Source organism: Mesocricetus auratus, unplaced genomic scaffold (genome assembly GCF_017639785.1).
Source record: "Mesocricetus auratus isolate SY011 unplaced genomic scaffold, BCM_Maur_2.0 Super-Scaffold_100691, whole genome shotgun sequence".
In the NCBI taxonomy this organism is placed as follows: domain Eukaryota; kingdom Metazoa; phylum Chordata; class Mammalia; order Rodentia; family Cricetidae; genus Mesocricetus; species Mesocricetus auratus.
In genome coordinates, this window is record NW_024429267.1 from 57,455,200 (window position 1) to 57,474,802 (window position 19,603).

At 50.5% G+C, this 19,603-nt stretch overlaps 1 long non-coding RNA gene across 2 annotated transcripts; it reads left to right on the plus strand.

Annotated features, from left to right (window-relative positions):
- Positions 1-478: 478 nt before the first annotated feature.
- Positions 479-5,014, plus strand: LOC110343165. 2 transcript variants are annotated; one of them, XR_005874874.1, is made up of 4 exons: positions 479-610; positions 2,398-3,374; positions 3,926-4,012; positions 4,586-5,014. It is a non-coding gene; the product is annotated as an uncharacterized LOC110343165 (long non-coding RNA). The 2 variants fall into 2 exon arrangements; XR_002385363.2 differs by lacking the exon at positions 479-610 and having other exon boundaries at positions 827-3,374.
- The last annotated feature ends 14,589 nt before the right edge of the window (positions 5,015-19,603 follow it).

Consider the following 19,603-nt stretch of genomic DNA (forward strand, 5'->3'; position numbering starts at 1 on the left):
CCCCAGCACCTCGGGTGACACAGGCAGTACTGTGCTCCAAGCACCCAGGATGATGCAGGCAGCACCCAGGAGAATACAGGCAGTACTGTGCCCCCAGCACCCAGGAGAATACAGGCAGTACTGTGCCCCAGCACCCAGGAGAATACAGGCAGTACTGTGACCCAGCACCCAGGAGAATGCAGGCAGTACTGTGCCCCAGCACCCAGGAGAATACAGGCAGTACTGTGACCCAGCACCCAGGAGAATACAGGCTCACAGCACCCGGGAGAATACAGGCAGTACTGTGCCCCCAGCACCCAGGAGAATACAGGCTCACAGCACCCGGGACAACACAGTCACACAAAGACCTCACAGGCTCAGACAATTTCACTACTTGGTCCCAGTTGATGGAGCTGTTTGGGGGAAACAGGAAGTGCCACCAGAGTGGAGGAAATGTGCCACTGGGCGGTGGCTTTGACATTTCAAAGGCCATTGTCATTCCTTTCTAGATTCCTCTGCTTCCCATTTGTGTGCTGCTGTTTCGACCGCCGAGCCAGCCTCCTGCTGCCCCTGCTCCACCCGCAAGGACTCTAATCTTGTGGACCCTGAGCCCAGAAGAAGCCCGCCCTTGGTAAACTGCCTTGGTCACGGGGTTTTATCACCATCTACGAAGAAGTTTGTACCGTGGCCTTTAGCTTGAGACTCACTGGCTATTATTATGCAAAGTCTCCAGGGAGTGGGGTGTGTAGGGGGAGGAGAAGAGGGCCTTGGGGGCCGGGAAGGGGGAGCTGGGGAGGGGGAGCTGGGGAGGGGGAGCTGGGGAGGGGGGGAAACAGCTGCAGAGCTGTTATCTGGGCGTCACCTGTGGTGGGCAGAGCTGGTGTTTCTTCAATTTTGTGTGACTAGACTTTTTTTTTTCTTAGCTGAAAATTGCTCTCGCCAGCTGCGCTTGGGTCTGGGCTCCAGGCTCTTACTCTTAGGGTGTGATTTAGGGGCTATTTTCAGTCTAATGGGATAATTTATAACCCAGTTCTGTGGCAAAGAATCGTAGAATTTCAGACCTGGGTGTTACACCAAACCCAAACAAACTAAGTCATAACAACAACAATAAACCAACCATCCAAACACCCCAGACCATCGTGCTGCTTCTAAGCCCCGCGCAGCTACAGACTCCGTGGTTTTCACTGCAGCTACAGCAGGTAAAGCTGGTGCCCTACCAGACCCAGCAAGCCTCTGGCTGAGCATTCTTTTTCATGGCTAGTCTCTGCCAGGGCTGGCTCCCTGCTGTGGGTCAGCAGATCAGGAAAGAAGAGTCACACTCTAGACCTGAGGATCCCCCCCACTCCTCTTGCATGTCCCCTCCCCCAGACAGGGTCTGGGGGGAGCGGAGCCTTTATCATCTGCCGCTGACAGACATCCCTTAAGGATTATTCTAGTCACAGATGGGGCTATGGGGTGATTTGGTGAAGGCCAGCTCAGGGATGGTGAGGATGAGAGCAGCCTTTGGTGGCCTGGCTTTATTCAAATACATCAGGAACCCTGGGGACACGTCTCTGTGTTCCTACCAGTGTCTTACCGACTGCTTCTCCCTTAATAGTGGGTTGGGGGCGCCATGCTTAGGGGCAATAGTAAGACCTGGAAATGGAAGGGATGTTCTGGACCAGGTGACTGTTAGCATGACTGCTGCATTGTTATGTACCAGTAGAAACAGCACAGGGACCAGAGAGAGGGGGCTGGGCCTCAGTAACCAAGAGACACTTCAGGAAAGGCTGGTGTGGTTGAGGCTGTGTCTCCATGTGTGTCAACGGTGGCCAAGCTCCAGCATGGGAAGCCTTGAGGTTGTACCTTCTCTGTCCTATGCTGCCGATGGCTGTCTGCCAGTCTGGGTCTGCCCTCCACAGGGCAGGGAGCAGCTCTGCCACAGTGAGGTCCCGGAGGGGCATGGCACCATGAGCAAGTCCACTCACTCCAGCCTAAATCCATCGTTTACAGCAGAGTGCAGTGTGCTTATCCAGTGGAAGCCAGAGAGGAACCCAGGGAAGCACAGATGCAGAGGTGCCCTGGTGTGTGGGGCACAGACGAGAGCTCCAGCTGGACCGACAGCAAACGACTTAGGGTTAGGGTTAGGTCCCAGGCTGGCCATGTGTACGTGTCTGGACCTTTGGGAATAATCTCACAGGGGTGGGAGCTTCACAGAGAGATGGAGCTGTAAGGATGGCACAGGAAGCTTTGAAGGCAAAGGACTGTGTGTCCAGCAAATGCTCCCTCAACACCTGCTGGGTGGAATTTGCTGGAACACACGGAGGCTACAGTTGGCTGCACAGCAGGCCTCCTGGCTAGAAACTCCTAAAGGGAGAGCCAGACTGGCCGGTGGATGGTACTACTGTGGCTCCTACATCTCTCTTGGACGTGATGCAGGCACCCCAAACCACCGTGTGCAGGTCTGTGTGAGAGGCTCCTCAGCCGTTCCCCAACCAGGAAGCTGATCACGTGTAGAGCCGGCTGTTAGCGCTTCCCCAGGTAAGACTTCATGGGAGCTGGGATCCAGCTGTCCGGGAGAGCAGCACCACAGCCAGACCCTGTTGGAGAAAGCCAGCGTGGCATTCCGACACCTGGAGCAGTGCCCAAGAGATGCGCACTCAGGATGGAGTTGGACTAGTGGAAATCGGAGCTGCTCTTCCCAGCAGCCTCTTCTGCCCAGAGACCCTGGAGAGTTAGTGCCGGCCCTTCCCAGGCGTGGGAGTAGGGTGTGTGGGTCACCCCTCCTCCTGCTGCTGTGAGACACAGCAAACCCTCTCCTCTGTGAGTCCCTCGGAGGCCACCACACTCGGGAAGCACACCCCCATGCAAAGAGGCCCCCGAAGATGACAAAGTGGCGGCGCGAAGCCCCTGACCGCCTCTGCGATGGGGCAGATGCCCCAGAGTCCTCTCGGGCGCAGACCAAGGCTAAACTGACCCGTGCTCTGAAGTGTTTGACCTCTGCTGCGTCATCTCTATTGGTCTCTCAGGCTCTGCTTCCAGGGCTACCCATAGGACACGCCCCGGAGGCTGCTGCTCCCGCTCTGAGCGGAGCTTTGGAGCTTTTCTCAGAGTTTTAAGACCAAACTGCTTTTTGAAAGGTGAAGAGATTGAAGTTTGGGGTTGGAGAAGGGAACGTGGCTGCTGGGAGCTCAGGGTGTCTTACTCTCCCACCCACAGGCCGTGGGACTTGTACCACAGGGGATTTCAGGGTGTGAGCAGAGAAATCTCTACGCCCTGATAAGCCTCTCTGCTGATGCAGCAGCCCAAATCAAATAAAAGGAATTAGAAAAAGCCCACATTTAATGGATACAACTCTCCCAATGGCGCTCCAGCCCCCAGACAGGAGCGGGGAAAGAGAGACCGGAAAACCACAGGTCTGTTTTCTGGGGGACAGTTTACACACCCTGTGGGAGTGGTCCTGAGCATCTCTGGGGAGGGGTCATCATTAGGGGGACTTTCTGAGATGCAGCAGGGTTTGGGGGAGATAGGGGAGGGGGGGCTGGGTGGACCCTCCACGATAACATCCCAGACTCTGGGTATATGGGTGCCAGGGGCTGGGGTGAAGCTTCCGCAAAAACATGAGCCTCCATCCTGACAGTCCTTACAAGCTAGGCGTGGCTACCATGTCCAATACACCAGTCAAAGACAAGAAAGAGGAAGGAACAGAGAAAAATTAGTCACTTAGTGTGGCCACATTGGGAAGAGTCCACCTCGAGGCCCTAACGTGAGCGAGGTTTAGGTTTAAATAGAGGGCAAGAGGTGTTATAGCTAAGAGGGTCCTGGTCAAGGATGCTGTCTGTTCTCTCGGCTCTGTCCCGTCCTGCGTGGTTGTCTGAAGGGATGGCAGAACTTCGTGAGGGCGCCTGCTGGGAGGCAAGCTCTCCCCGGGCTGCACCAGGGTCACCCTTCCTTTCCCTCGGCATAGGTGTCCTGGGGAAACTCCAAATTTTGGAGGTCATTGTTACTGTTAACGTCAGTTGCCAACTTGCTGTGACCCAGAATTACCTGAGAGGTGAGGCTCTGTGTGTCTGTGGGGATTATCTAGATTAGCACACCTGTCCACCAAGGGCTGGGAGCCTGGACGGAACACTGGGGAGAAGGGAGCTGGAGACTCGGCACTCTCTGCTTCCTTACTGTGGATGCCGGGAGGACAGCGGGCTCTGGATCCACGGCTCTCTGGCCACAGTGGACTCCCTGTGGAACCCTGATCAGAAAAAAAAACCCTGTCTCCCTTAAGTTGCCTGTGCTACACTTGCTACAACAACAAGAAGAAAGGTAGCTACCACAACTATTACTGAAGTTTCTGGGGCTGGAGAGAGACCGCTCAGACATTTAGAGCACTTGGCTGCTGGAGGTTTAGTTCCCAGCACCTGCTTGACCCCTCACAACTGTCTGCAGCTGCAGTTACAGGGCTCTGATGCCGTCTTCTGACCTGGGCAGGCACCAGGTACAGGGTGCACAGACATACGTGCAAAAGACCCATACACGTAAAACAAAACTTAAAAAGAAACACACTTTAAAACAACAATGGAAAGACATTGTTACAGACTCTTAGGTGTGTTTTGTTTCACTTTGTCTTTAACAGACCCGGCGCTTTAGATGGAACATTCTTTCCCAAATGAAAGACTACACTTCCCAGCTCCCTTTGAGGCTCCTTCTGAGTGCATTTCTAAATTCTGCTCCATGAAACAGAAGTTCCATGACCCCATGAGACGTGGGTCAAAAGTCTCTAAGACCAAGCCCCTTCCCCCTTCTCCTACAACTCTCGGTTCTCGGATGTCAGTATGATGGCAGGGACTCCAGTTGCCATCTTGGATCACGAGGACAAGTTCCAGACCTTGAAGACAGGAACCTTGTTGTATAAGAGTGGAATGGTGGCAGGTGTGTGTGTGTGTGTGTGTGTGTGTGTGTGTGTGTGTGTGTGAGCCCTGTCCTTGATGGCTTTTCTAGCTGCCACACTGGACTGTGTGCTTCTGACCGTCATTTATAACTGTAAAAATTAATTTCAATGTGATTTAAGTCATCTCTTTTTTTTTTTCAGGGAAGGGGAGGAGGCAGGGGGCGATCCACTCTGCCCTAATGCATTACTCTACACCAAGTGAAAAGATAGGCAGCTTATTATTTTAGCCGTATAACCCATTAGGAGAAAATTCTTACTCTTACAGCCTTCTTGGATTGAGACTGAGTACCTCATTAATGTTTGATCCACCTGCTGAGGAAGGAAGGGAGGGCAGTGAGCCAGCTGCCTTGGAACAGCAGCCCAAGGGCCACATGGGATGCCCTCCCAGGGAGCACAAACCTGGCAAAGACGGCATCTGCCTCAGTCATGTAACCCTGTGTGGGTAGACAGGACAGCGGGGCGAAACCTAACCCAGCCGCTGTGTTTCTCAGAGCTCTGCTGGGGGCTGTTTGCAAGGCCATGACTGTTGTAATATAGCTTTTACCTCAGGGCACAAGCCTGGCTTCTGGCAGCCCCTGAGAGGTAGGCTGGCCCCCTTGCCAGCTAAAGGGGAGAGTGACGGATAGGGCGGAGAGGGGATTTGAGCAACGTGATTGTATTGGGACCAGGTGACCCCAGGTCCATCTTCAGGGCACTGGCATGAGCTTTAAGTAGAGGAAGAAACGGGGCAAAGGGTAAGCAGCTCGGCAGCTCCGGTCCAGGTGTGGCCCTGCTGTTCACTCTTCCAGCCGTGGCTCTGGGACGAGCTCATCGATCTTCCAGGGTGTGGCCTTGGCTCTGACTCCTGGAGAGCTGTCCTCCCCTGGCAGGTCTGTTAGGCTTGGTTCTGCTGTTCCTGGAACCCAGGGTGAATGTGGGGTCTTTGCGCCTTTAGCTTGGCAGGTAGACAGACACAGGAGTTCTCCCGCTGAGTCAGGCAGAGCCCCGAGCCAGAGCAGAGCAGACAAACACAGAATGAAGACGCAGATGTGGTCTCCTCTGGTCCAGGCGAGTGGCCAGCGCCCCATAGAGACAGAGACCTCTAAGGGCCTGGTGTAGTGATTTGGATGAAATTGCCAGGGTGCAGGGATTTATGGACATGGTAGTTGAGGTTTTCAAGACAGCCAGTGGCAGGAGAGCCACCGGAGACTTTTCAGTTGTGAGCACAAGAGCAACCAAGAGTCTGGCCACTTTTTTTTTCTGTGCTGTTGAGTTTTAATGTCTGTCTTCTTCTTTCTTGTTGACATGAGGGATATGACATTTCTTTAAGGGTCCTGGTGACCTCGGCTCCCATCTGCCTAGGTGTGTACAGCTAAGGCTTCTTGTCCTTATTGCAACATGGGGTGGTGGAACGCCTTGGTAAGCTATTGTTGGGTCACTGGGCTTTAGCCAAGTGAGAGCCTGGATTCTGTAGACCAGGAGTTCTCAACCTGTGGGTCCGGATCCCTATGGGGGGTGTCAAATGACCCTTTCACCTGGTTTGAAAACCAGATATCCTGCATATCAGATATTTATGTTACAATAAATAGCAAAATTACAGTTATGAAGTAGCAGCAAAAATAGTGTTATGGCTGGGGTCACCACAACGTGAGGAACTGTACTAAAGGATGGTGACCTTAGGGAGGTTGAGAAACACTGCTTTAGACTCAAGGTCTAGAATGTGTGGGTGGGTATATGGTGTTTGCCACTCATTCTCTCCCAACACAGTTCTCCTCCTCAGGCAAAAGCAGTGCAAACTGAGTTGTATTCGGGAGAATGCATGAGTGTTTCTGCTGGTAAAGTATACACAGTTGGTTCAGCATAGAGATGGAGCATTTGCATACCCATGAATATTCACACCCTCCTATCTACATTCATATGAATATATAATTGTTCATTTACATGCAAATCTATGGCGATCTGCATTCAATAGAAAGGAGTAGCTGACTGGCACAGCTACCTCAACGGGGCTGCAGCTGTCTGACACAGTGTCTAGCCCAAAGTAGGCACTCAATGAAAGCAAACAGGGAAGCCCCACAGCTCTTCAGAGGGTGACTCTTAAAACACATCGGGGGTAGCCTGTGGTGGAGGGGCAGCCCTTAGGGACTCTGAGGAGCAGGAGTGTCCCAGACACTTGGATCTGAGGGAGAATCTGGAGCTGACTGAGTCTGAGCTCCCGCCTCTCACAGCCTGCACAACGGCCACCTCTGGTGGGAGCCGGGGTGGCCTCCCCACTTTCCCTCCTTCATCCTTGGAGACAAGATTGCTCTCTTGATCAGTTAAGCATCCATCCCTTCAAGGACGGGCATGCAAGGGGACTCCATTGCCGGGTGGACAGAGGGTCCCTGTATTCTGAGGAAGCAGGCTGCCTCGGTTACCTTTCTCACTGCCTGCTGCTACAGAAAACACAAGACTGGGAGGGAAAAGGGGAGTGAGTGCCGATGGCCCCCCGGCACGGCTGCAGCCTGTGATGTGACAGCCAGATCCCTGCATCGGTGTAGGGTGCTGGAGAGGCCCCTCCTTAAGAAGTTTCCGGTGGGCAGTTATGTGAGAATAGGGACTGGATGGAGGAGGGGCAGTCAAGAACCGGGATCAGGAAGCAGAGGTAGCCTCCACGCACCCTCCACCCCCCAGAAGTATCACATGGTCATGGCTGTGTGGCCTGGAAGTGTTTCCCTGTACATGTGGCCTCTGGAGACAGGAACCAGACAACACTGGTTTTCCACTATGAGAGGAACGACGAGGAAGGAGGTTCACATATTCGTTCACGTGCTTGAAAATACACACACACACACACACACACACACACACACACACACACACACACACACACACACACACACACACACACACACACGCACGAGCGTTTTCCAGTATGGGAGGAATGATGGGGAGGAGGGTCCACACATGCACACGAGCCAAGCAGATGTCTCCCGGTTTGTTTTTCTGACACTGCCCAGTGTGGAGAAAAATTCATTTCACCAGCTCCGGCCTGCCTTCCCGGAATGCATCCAGAGCCAGCCGCTGTGTCAACATTGCTCGGCCAGCTACCCTCAGAGGGATGGGCTCTGCCAAGGAAAAACTCAACCCGGACTCTGGGGTGAGGGGCTTTGTGTGTCCTTCAAGGGGAGAGTGGGCCTCTAAACGGACAAGGCATGTTCCCGAACCACGCAGTTGTCCCTGACCCCTCTAAAGGCCGCGGCTGCATCCCTGGGGTCCCCATTCCCAGATGCTGCTGAACTGTGTACGCAGGTGCCCTGCTGACCGTGAACCAACAGAGGGGAGCTGGGCAGGGAGCCAGGAGGATGGACGGAGCCTGGGTGGACTGTGTTCCTGGTACCACACTGGATGTCAGTCATCAGGATGGAAAGCCCTGGTGTAGAGCGACTCTGGTGTGAGCCCCCAGTGTTTGAGACCCACATGTATGTAATACCCCCGCCCCACCCCGCCCCACCCCACCAAGGGTTAAGAGACCGGGATGGAACTCCCACCCTCAACGTTTGAGATGCAGATGTAAACCCTCTCAAGAGATCCAGATGTGGATCCAGATGTGATGGTGCACACACTTTAATCCCAGCCCTCAGGAGGCAGAGGCAGGTGGATCTCTGTGAGTTCAAAGCCAGCCTGGTCTACAGAGCGAGTTCCAGGACAGCCAGGACTACACAGAGAAACCCTTTGGGGTGGGGGTGGGGGGAAATCCAGATGTAAACCTCCCTGCAACAATGTAGCATAAACAGATTCAGATGTAACCCTCCACTTCCGTGTTTAAGACCCAGCTGTAAAGTCCCAGTGGGAGACCAGATATAAACCTCAGGTATTTCTATGAAACCAAACGGGAGCTACCTCTTCGGACAATAGAGAGAGAGGAGGCTGTGGGTAGCCGAGGTGGGGGCACCAATGCTGGCTGAATGTGGCTTCTTGCCACCAGCTTGTCCTTGGAGGCCTAGTGTTCTTCCCAGGGTCTCGTCTTCAGCACCCAGTTGAAGGCTAATTCTCTTCTTCCATGGCCCTCAGGGGTCAGAGGCCAGCGGCCTGCAGGATCAGGGGTATCTGAGGTTTGGGATTTCACAGTGAAAACAGTCCACTGGGCACCGGGGAGGGCAATTAACCCCTTCCTCCCCACCATGGGTTAAGTCCCTTGTTCCACTGAGTAACATTGCCCAGTTCACACAAAGACTATGGTCACGTCTAGGGTTAATTTAGGATCTTGGGATGTGGTCACAGTCCGGATGCTAATGACAGTGGAGTTTCTGCCTTTCCTGGCCCTGCCCCCCATCCTGGGCTCCCAGGAGCAGCAGTGAGCAGGGGTTTGTGGAGAGATCCCAGGGAGCAGAGCCTCCTCTGCCTTGGATGTCTGTGTAGGCGTGGTTGGGGTGTGGCTGCCGGGAGGGAGGGTTAGTTTTCAAAACCTCACTGGGAATCAACTTGGCCGTGTGTCCCTTGGGTCTCTTCTCTGTGTGAACTCGCCCTTATTGGCCTGTGTCTCCCTGAGTCACTTCTTTCGCCTGGCAGCTGTGGAGACAGAGCTCTTTGCCTGCACCTCACCGCTCCAAGGCTGAGCAAGTCTGCTCCCGGTCCCTACCTGCTGCTCTACTGGCTTCCTCACACTCTGCTGGACCCATCCTGGCACCAGTGTGATAGGCCACCATCAGGAACCTCAGAAACAGAGAGCCTTCTCTTCCCTCAGCTCTTGCTAAGGTCACAAGAAGACCCGTCCTATGTGTCACTCAGCCCCTGATGACCGTCTCGGAGCTCCAGCTTCTAACATGTATGTGCTTGAGATTCTGACCAAACCCTGACATCCGTGTGACATGAGTGGGTTTCCCCCTCAGACTCCAGTTTCTTCAGTAATGGAGTGAGAGTCTTTATAGATTAAATATAATCCACTGATAATCCAAAGCTCCATGTTAGCCTTCGGTTCTGATCTCATGTATTAGAGCCTTGAACAAGCTCCGAAATTGACCAATGAAAATTTTACCTGCCCCTTCCCCGTCTATCCCCGCAAAGACATGCTAATTTGATCTATAATGTGGCCAAAGGGCAGAGAGGAGAAGGGAGGAGAAGCCAGAGGCATGAAAAATCCCCAAACTGGATCATCCATTCCCTGAATAATGGGTATTGCCTGAGCAGAATGCTCAATGAAGACTTTTCTCTCTCTCTCTCTTTTTCCCCTAGCAAGCCCTTACCCCCATTCTGCAGTAGCTATAATCTCCGTGACCTAATGCATTAAACTGTTGAGTCCCTTAGACAAATCACTCTGCTCCTTACCTCATCCACACACGGGGGATATCGTTTGAAATTGAGAAAATGTTTCGTTTTCATTTGCAAATAGCAGGATGTTTCAAACACCTTACCAAAACGCCAGCCCAAGGGCTCAGAAACTATTGTTTTCCTGTGACTGGGGTGAATAAAAGAAATTCACACACATTTCCCACATGATTGCCTTCACATTAATATCATTGTTTGAGTGGATACCCCTCAAATCACAAACGTGTCCAATTGGTAAACTGATGTTTTAGTTACCCCTTTCCTTACTGGGACCAGATGCAACTTAAGGAAGGGCGGTTGATTTGGCTCAGAGTTCTCGAGGAAGGGAAGGGAGGCAGGACCCTGAAGTAAGAAGCAGAGAGGGCAGAGAGCGCGGAGAGAGCAGAGAGAGAAGAGAGGGAAGCTGCTGTTCGGTTACATTTATCTAACAAGGTCCAGGACCCAAGGACAGAAACACTCACATCCAGCGTGTGTGTGTGTGTGTGTGTGTGTGTGTGTGTGTGTGTGTGTGTGTGTGTGTGTATGTGTGTGGGGGGGAATTCAAGAGGTGTGTCTCCTAGGTGACTCCAAGTCCAGTCGGGTTGCTGGTAAAGGTGACCCGTCACCAGGTAACCATGGCTGGACTCCCATATGACCTCTCTCAATACCATGGCTTTCCTTTTCTCTCTTTCCTTCTCTCCCTCTCTCTCTCTCTCTCTCTCTCTCTCTCTCTCTCTCTCTCTCTCTTTCCTTTTTTAAGGTATTGTGTTTCCCATCTCTACTCCACCACCCACCAAAGATAATATCCTCCTTGTTAACTTCTTTGGCAATAAACACCCTTCAAGTGACGATCTTGGCTTAGCTCTTGATCTCAGGAAGGAGGTCTTCTCCCCTGCCTTACACTCTTTGCTGACTTTACTGCCTTTCTCCTTTCCCTTCCTCTCCTTTCTCCCTCCTTCCTTCTCTCTCTCCTTCCTCACTCTGTAGGGGTGAGCCCAAAATACTGTACACACCCAAAAGGGGCTTGGACAAGGGTGCATAGAACAGGTGAGATATTTAAGGAAAGTAAAGGGAAATGCTCTCTCTTGGAAGCTAGCCATGTTCCAAGAGCTTATATCTCTGTTTATCTTGTAAGTATATTTAATAAATATATTAGACCTCTTTTTCAGATAGCATTATTTCCATCTTCATTTTGGTGTCAGAAGTGGGATTCGAACCCAAATCAGACCAAATCAAGCCAAATTAGAAAAGCCCATGTTTAATGGATACAATGCTCCTGGGTGGCCTTCCAGTCCCCCAGAGTGGAGCCAGGAAAGAGAGACCAGGAAAACCATGAGTCTGGTTTCTGGGGGGAGCAGTTTAAATACCCTGTGGGAGTGGTCTTGAGCATCTCTTGGGGAGGGGTCATCATTTGGCAGGCTTTCTGAGATGCAGCAGGGTTTAGAGGGAGATGGGGGATAGGGGCTTGGGTGGAACCTCCACCAGAACATCCCAGAGTCTTTGGGTATATGGATGCTAGCGGCTGGGGTGAAGTTTTCACCATAACAATATTAATTATAAAACTGTGATGACTAGGGCTTCTCATTGGCTAGCTCTGACTTAATTATTAACCTATAACTACTAATCTATGTATTTCTACATGGCCTTATCTTACCGGAGAACAGTTGACCCATCCTATCTTCCCAGTCGGCTACACCATCTCTTTTGGTGGGCTCCCTCTGCCTAACTTTCCCAGAATTCCCCTCGCCCTGCTTATCTTCCTGCCTCTATTCGCCAAACAGTGTTTTATTCATCAACCACTAAGAGAAATACATATACAGAAGGACATCCCCCATCATGGAAGAATACTCAAATGTGCACAGTTAGCTGGACTTCCAGAATTCTCAGATTTAGGTGTTCAGATCTCTTGGGATAGGGTGTCAGTACAGTCATGCAAAGCAAGCTTGAGGTTCTGAATTCAGTCCCTAGATCCCATGCTTTAAAAACAATGCTTGCCAGCACTCGGGAGGCAGAGGCAGGAGGATCTCTGTGAGTTCGAGACCAGCCTGGTCTATAAGAGCTAGTTCCAGGACAGCCTCCAAAGCCACAGAGAAACCCTGCCTCAAAAAACAAACAAAAAATAATAATAAAAATAAAAACAATGCTTGGCATGGTAGTGAGTGTGGACTTATAGCCACTTATCTGGAAGAGCAGAGGGAGGCTGTCCCCAAGGCATGGTAGTGTCGGCCTGTAGTCTCAGAGCTGGGAGAGCAGAGACAGGCCATCTGTCCCAGAGGCTTGCTGTCAGCAGCAGATCCTGTTTACAAACTCCTTACCAATGAGAGACCCTGCCTCCAAAGACTGAGGTAGATGGAATCTGAGGAATGTGACACTCAAGGTTGTCCTCTGGCTTCCATGAAAACACACACACACACACACACACACACACACACATACACACACACACACACGCACGCACGCACGCACGATAGATGATTGATAGATAGATGATTGATAGATAGATGATGGATGGATGGATGGATGGATGGATGGATGAGCGAGAGCACACCCTTTGTGACAGGGAACATTAGAACATCTGTAACACTCGGATCAACTCTAGGCCATAGTTTTCACACAGACAGCTTGCTGGTGTGGTGGCTACTACAACACCAACAGGACGCATCTTTTGCAGTCACAGTGGTGCTCCTGAGGCAGGTGTGAACTGCTTCTCATACATGGATTCCTTGAATTAGGAACAGTACCCAGTGTCCACTACAAATCAATTTGGCATTAACCCTTGAGGACCAGTGTGCATGGGACTTGCTGCAGCATTCCAGCTTCTCTGTTTTGTGTTGCTCCTGGTGTGTGCTCAGGCATGCACATGTGCCTGCATGCGTGTGCAATGAGTTCAGAAGGGTTTCATCTGGCACAGACAGCAGAGCAAACATGAAAGCTGTGGTTGGAGCTACTGTCATGATGCTCCTGTCCAGGAGTTGTGTACATTCTCAACTGCGAGGCTTCCCTGTGTTCCTGGTGCACACGTACATGGTGCCGGAGTCGCTCTCATATTTGTGTCAAGGACTTCCTTGCAGTCTAGTCTTGTTAGGAGCTGATGTCTGGTTTATGGTGTAAGAGGCTCGTCATCCAGCAGCCTTTCCAAAGGGTGGTTAGTCTATGCTGACTCTCAGATGACAGGGTGTCCATAAAGAGCCGATGGTTCAGTGGGTAAGAGTGTTGGCTGTGTCCCCAAACTCATTTAAAAAGCTGGGTGTGTCCCCACATCTGCCTGGATTCCAGCACTGTGGCGGGTGGAGGCAGAGGATTGCTGGGGTCTCCTGGCTGCCAGCCTAGCTCCAGTCAGGGGGAGACCCTGTCCAAAGGAATAAGGTGGAGGGTGACAGAGCAGGGCAGCCTCTGTATGAGCATACACACACAGACACACAGGCACACAGACACACACACACACACACAGACACACACGGGGGGGGGGGCAGGCAGGGAGATGCCAACCGGATCCCTGACCTGTCCCCCAGGACCATCACCATGCCCCTTGTCTACTGGTTGCCGCTCCCCCTACCTGCCCTCTGCAACTGTGGTTGTCAACTCTGTCCCCATCCTGTCACCTCAAACCTCCTCAAGTAGACGTGCTCCCTCTCCAGGAAAGAGTCTGATGCAACCTGTCTGCACCCGGCACCCACTGAGAGAGAACTCTGGGAGCTTGCGGGGCAGATACAAGGGTTTTCAGTCTCTCCTGAGTGGGGTCTCACACACAATTTCTCACGTGGTTGCGTCACTTTCCTGTTAGAGAGAGAGAGAACCCACAGTGATGGATGGCCAGGTCGAGTGTACTCCCCATGGAATTTGGTGACAGAAACATAAATCCAGAATGGCCCCAGAGTCTCTCGTGTCACAGGTAACTAACTGCAGTCCAGGAGGCCATTCACAAGGTCACGTCCAAAGTGGCAGGGCTGGGGCCGGAAGGGAAGCGGTTCCCAGGAAGGCATCATTCCAGGAAGGCATCATTCACGCGGCAGGCTGGCTCCTTCCTCCTTGCCCCTCTGGCTGCTGCTGGGCTAAATCACAGTCACAATTCCCAGAGGTCGGCGTTCAGCGGAAGCAGGTGCTGACTTTAAACATCCACTTGGTGGATCACCTGGGAGGTCAATTCCAGCTAGTCATGAGGTCAGCTCCATGGGGTGTGGTGGCCCCCGGGGCTGCCGGGATCTGTTGGATGAAGCCTCTTACAGGTGCTAGTAAGATTTCGGTTAAGCCTCCCGGTCTCTGCCCCACGGCTGCCACAGTGACCCTGTACCAAGAGCCTTTAACTCCCAAGCCTGAGGGAATTAAACGTGGATCTGCAGGGAGAAAATGAGTGTTCAGGGAGCCTGCCACTTCTGAGAAAATTACAAATGACCAAAATAGTCTCAAAAAGTAGAAAAAAAATCTGTCCAAACCAAGCCCCTGGAATGTTGTCTGATCGTTACCTGAAAGAAAAAAGAATCAAGAAAACAATGAAGTCAGTTCTCCTTCAACTTTCGAGGAATGGTTACTCCCACCAGATCAACCATTTCAGAACAAAAATATATGAAGATTTTCAGTCCATTGCACAAAGCAAATTCAACCCTGATACAGAACTGTAGCAATTATCATCTAAAAGTAATCGTTGGCAAAATCAGCCACTCCCAGGGCTGTGTGACGGCTCTCCTGGTAAAGACACTTGTCACCAGCTCTGAAAATGACAACCAGGGCTCTGTACTCTGGACCCACATGGGGGGGGGGACGGACCGACTCCCCGAAATTGTTCTCTGGCCTGCATGAGAATGCCATGCCATGGGGCTGGAGAGATGGCTCAGCGGTTAAAAGCACTGGCTGCTCTTCCAGAGGAGCAGGGTTCAGTTCCCAAGTACCCACATAGCAGCTCACAACTGTCTGTAACTCTGAGATCTGATATCCTCAAACAGATGTGTATACAGGCAAAATGCCAATGTACATAAAATAAATGATTAAAAAAAAGAATGCCATGTCACAAATGTGCCTGTCTCCCACTAAATTAATAAATGTAATTTAAAAATTAAGAATAAGTCAATCTCAGCTGGGCGGTGGCACACACCTTTAATCCCAGCACATGGGGAGGCAGACAGAGGCAGGCGGATACGAGTCTGGTCTACAGAGTGAGTTTCAGGACAGCCAGGACTACAAAGAGGAACCCTGTTTCAAAACCAAACAGCAACAACAACAACAACAAAAGAAAGTCAATCTCATCTGTGAATATAGAGACAAAAATTCTAAATAGACAGTTTTTAACTCAAAAACACGTTACAGATATGCACGGCACCAAGGGTGTCTGAATCATGACATACCGTCAAGCAGGGGACGCCTCATCTGTTCCAGTGTCTTAACAGAAGAAGAAAGATGTGTGCTTGAGGCTCTGCTGGTTTCATGTTTGGCTCTCAGATTTCTGAGCTCTGCAGCATGGCCTCTGCTGGGCTCTTAAATCCTCAGACTGTGCCGTTGGCTGTGGGCAGAAGACAGGACTGTGGAAAGGGGTTGGCAGTGTGCATGCATGCTTGCATGTGTGTGCACATGTGTTTACACGCATGTGTTACGCACACATGTGGAAGCCAGAGGAAGATGTAGGGCATTGTCTCTACTGCTCGCCACCCTCTTTTTCTGAGACAAGATCTCTAACTAAACTTGAAACTTGCTATTTTGGCCAGGTTGGCTAGTTGGGGAGTTCCCGGGACCTGCCTGTCTCTGCCCCAATACTGAATGGTAGATAAACACACACACACACACACACACACACACACACACACACACACACACACACACACAGAGCTTTGGAAAAGGCTTGGAGTAAATATTTTGCCCTCCTCCCTCCCTCCCTCCCTCCCTCCCTCCCTCCCTCTTTCCCTCTCCAGACCTCTCTGGGCTATGTCTCCAGGCTCAGCTCCTCCCAGCAGTCCCAGCAAGACTGACTCTCATGCCCCAGCGATCCTTGTCCCTCCAAGGCCCCGCAGGCCCATGGGGAGCAGTAGACCACTGTTGCTCCTGGATGCCTCCCATCTTTACTCAACTTCATAGCCCATCCTTGATCTCCTCCCTGGCTTTTCTCATTCAATTCTACTTTATCCCATCCTTTCAGGGTTCTGTTTTCCTGCTGGATCTGCGATTGGCTCTTTTTTTAGCATGATAAATAATATTTATTACAAACCAGCAAGCATCATCAAGTTTAATAGTGTAATTAAAATACCTCATAAAGTCATGATAAGAGGAAAAAGAACCTCTGAATTTTTCTCTGAGACCATTTTTGGGTCAATAAGAAAAACTGAAGCTGGAATCACTCTAGAAATTAGCAATAATAAATTACAATATTTGGAGGCTAACTGATAGTCAAAACTGATTTCCTGGGGAAAAAAAGTGAACGTGTGTTAGACATTAACATGAACATAATTTTAAGTGTGTTATGGAAGTTAAGAGAAAACATCAACAGTAACGTGAAAATAATAAAAATTAAAGCAGAAATTAATGAATTACAGGAAAAGGAGGAAATGGATTTAAAAATGGCACATAAAGTCACTTACATTAAACATAAAAAATAAAGCCAGGTGTAGTGGTCCAGGCTTGTAATCTCAGCATTGAGGAGGCAGAGGTAGGGGACTTGCTACAAGATTAAGGCCAGCTGGGTCTGCATAGGGAGTTTCCAACCAGAAAATTGGATTCTTAGGAAACACACACACACACACACACACACACACACACAAAACCAAACACCAAACCAAGAAGAAAGAGGAGGAGGATAAAGAGGAAGAAGAGAAAGAGACAAGGGATCAAAAGTAAGCGATTACACAAGAGAAACCATGGGACATTAAGAGATGCATCCTGGACTCCGCGATGCACTTAGACACACGCTAAATTGGAACCTGGATATAACCACCATTTCAGGAAAACAGAGGGATTACCAACATTCACCCTCTAACAGAGAGGAATTCTAAGCAGACCGATAGTCAAACCAGACTCAGCCAGCCATGACCCAAACTTGGCTTCTCAGGTAGATGAATTCTTTCAGACAATCGAGGATGGGAGGATTCCAGAACGGACTGTCTCTGAGCATGGTGAGATAAGTGTTTCCCACAGGACACAGGAAAGGCGTTCAACATTTACATCAGAGGGGCAGGATGCTAAGCAAACTCATTTAGGGAGAGTGTGCGCAAATTAGGCACAAATGGGCAGTTAGAATTATAGACAACACAGAAGAAAGGTTTCTCTCAGAAGCCTCCCCAAGGTGTGTGTGTGTGTGTGTGTGTGTGTGTGTGTGTGTGAGACAGGGTCCAGCTGTTCAGCCTGATGTCCTTACACACAGTGTGACTCCAGTCACCTCCCTCCCCTGCCCTGGTTTCCTGGCAGGGTCGGCACGGGCTCCCTCCTTCAAGAGAGGAAGAGCCTTGATTTTGATGGCTGGAATAAGTTTGGCATCAAAATACAAAACCTGTGTGGTGTTCTCTGAAACAGGGGCTGGGGAGACGCTACAGCCAGCGTCAAACTGACCCTGTGTGCGCGTGCCGCTGGATTACCCCTCACCTGGCATCTGCCATGATTCACTGTTCGAGAAGCCCCTCGCTGCCGCTGCCACACCCCTGCAAGAGAGGAGGCCGGAGAGAGCAATTTAAGTCCATTATCACAATGAGCATTTGCAGTCTAGTCTGTCTTCATTTCCCGGGTTAGCCCTGGGGCCTTCCTCGTGTGGAGCTGGGTTTTACTTAAACGGTTTCATAGATGTATAATTTACATACCATAAAATCCGTCTATTTAAAGGGCACACTTCAGCTTTACCAGCCACAGAGTTGTGTCCATCACCATAATCTAATTTTGGGACACTTTTATCATCTCAAAAGAAAATCCGGGGGCTGAGGGATGGCTCAGCAGGGCCAGAGCGCTTACTAACCACCCTGGCAGAGGGGGCCTGGGCGCAGACCTGAGCTCCTAGGCCAGGCAGCTCACAGCACCTGTTTATATGTGCGTATACGCATAAATAAAAATAGAGCAAGTCTGTGAAGAAGAAAAGAAAGGAAATCCCACTTTGAGTAGAGGTCACCTCTCCCTACCCCCAGATGCACCCAAGACAACCACGGGTCTCTTTCTGTCACTCTCCATTTATATGTTTTGCCTACTTTTTGCGGATACAATCATGTGCAGTACGGCTTTTGCGACCCTTTAATTAATTAATTTATCAGTATGGCTTCAGGGCCCACGTGGCGGCTTGAATGAAAATGCCGCACAAGGCTTTATGCTTGATACCTGGCCCTGGTTTGGGGCTGTCTGGGAAGGATTAGGAGGTGTGGTCTTGTTGGCGGTGTCCCCGGGCCTCTCACATTATTCCCTGCTGGCTCTCTCTCTTTTCTGGTCCAGCAGGATGCCTGCCCGCCCTCCACCACCCTTGCTTCTGCTATGAGGGTCATGGACTCTAACCCTCAGGAACCACGAGCCCCAAACTTTCTGTTGCAAGCTGCCTTGGTCATGGTGCTTTGTCACAGCAGTAGACACGCGACTGAGACAGTCCATCATGCCCGTTAGAGGTTTTCTCAGTACACCATTCCCCTCACGCTGCGCAGTATTCCGCGTTATAGACATACTACATGTCATTCACCAGCTGCTGAATGGATATCTGGGATGTCTACCATGGATAACGCTATGAATTCTGCTATGATGTTTTGGGGTTTTTTTTGTTTTTGTTTTTTCACGTGGACTCATTTTTTTCCTTTGTCTTGTGTGTTACCCTGTCAGAGGGTAACATCATTTTTAACCTTTTAAGGTAAAGAGGGCTGCTTTACCCAGCAGTTTAAAACTGGACAAGCACTCTGCTTTGGCCAAGGCCTATGCACTGTTGCTACTTCTGGTGTGTTTTGCTTTGTATCTGCTCTCGTTTGTTTCCTGGGTATGTGCTTGCTATTGGAGCAATGTCTATGGAGATTATCTGTCCCTTTTTGCTGTTACCGTGTTTGTGATTTTTGTTTTCATTTGTTTGGAGACGTGATGCCATTATGCTGCCATGGCCTAGGTCAGCCTCAAATTCTCACCGTTTCTCTTTCCTTAGTCTCCCGAGTGCCGAAATTACTGCTGTGGGTCACCGCACCTGGCTCCCTTGACCAATTTTAGCTAGGTTTGCCTTTGGTTATTAAATTGTAAGTATTCTTTTTACATGATATTTTACATGCAATGAGTTATATTTAAACATTTCATCTCACTTTGTGGTCTTTACATATTTATTTATTTTGTCTGTTTACTATTTATTTTTATGGATGAGTCAAGGTAGCTCATGCAGTCCTGGAACTAACTACATAGACCAGGCTGGCCCCAAACCCCCTAGTGCTGGGATTAAAGGCATGGGCCACCAAGTCTGTCTCTTGCTTTACTTTTTTACTGGTATTCTTTGAAAGCAGTTTGTAAGTTTGATGACTT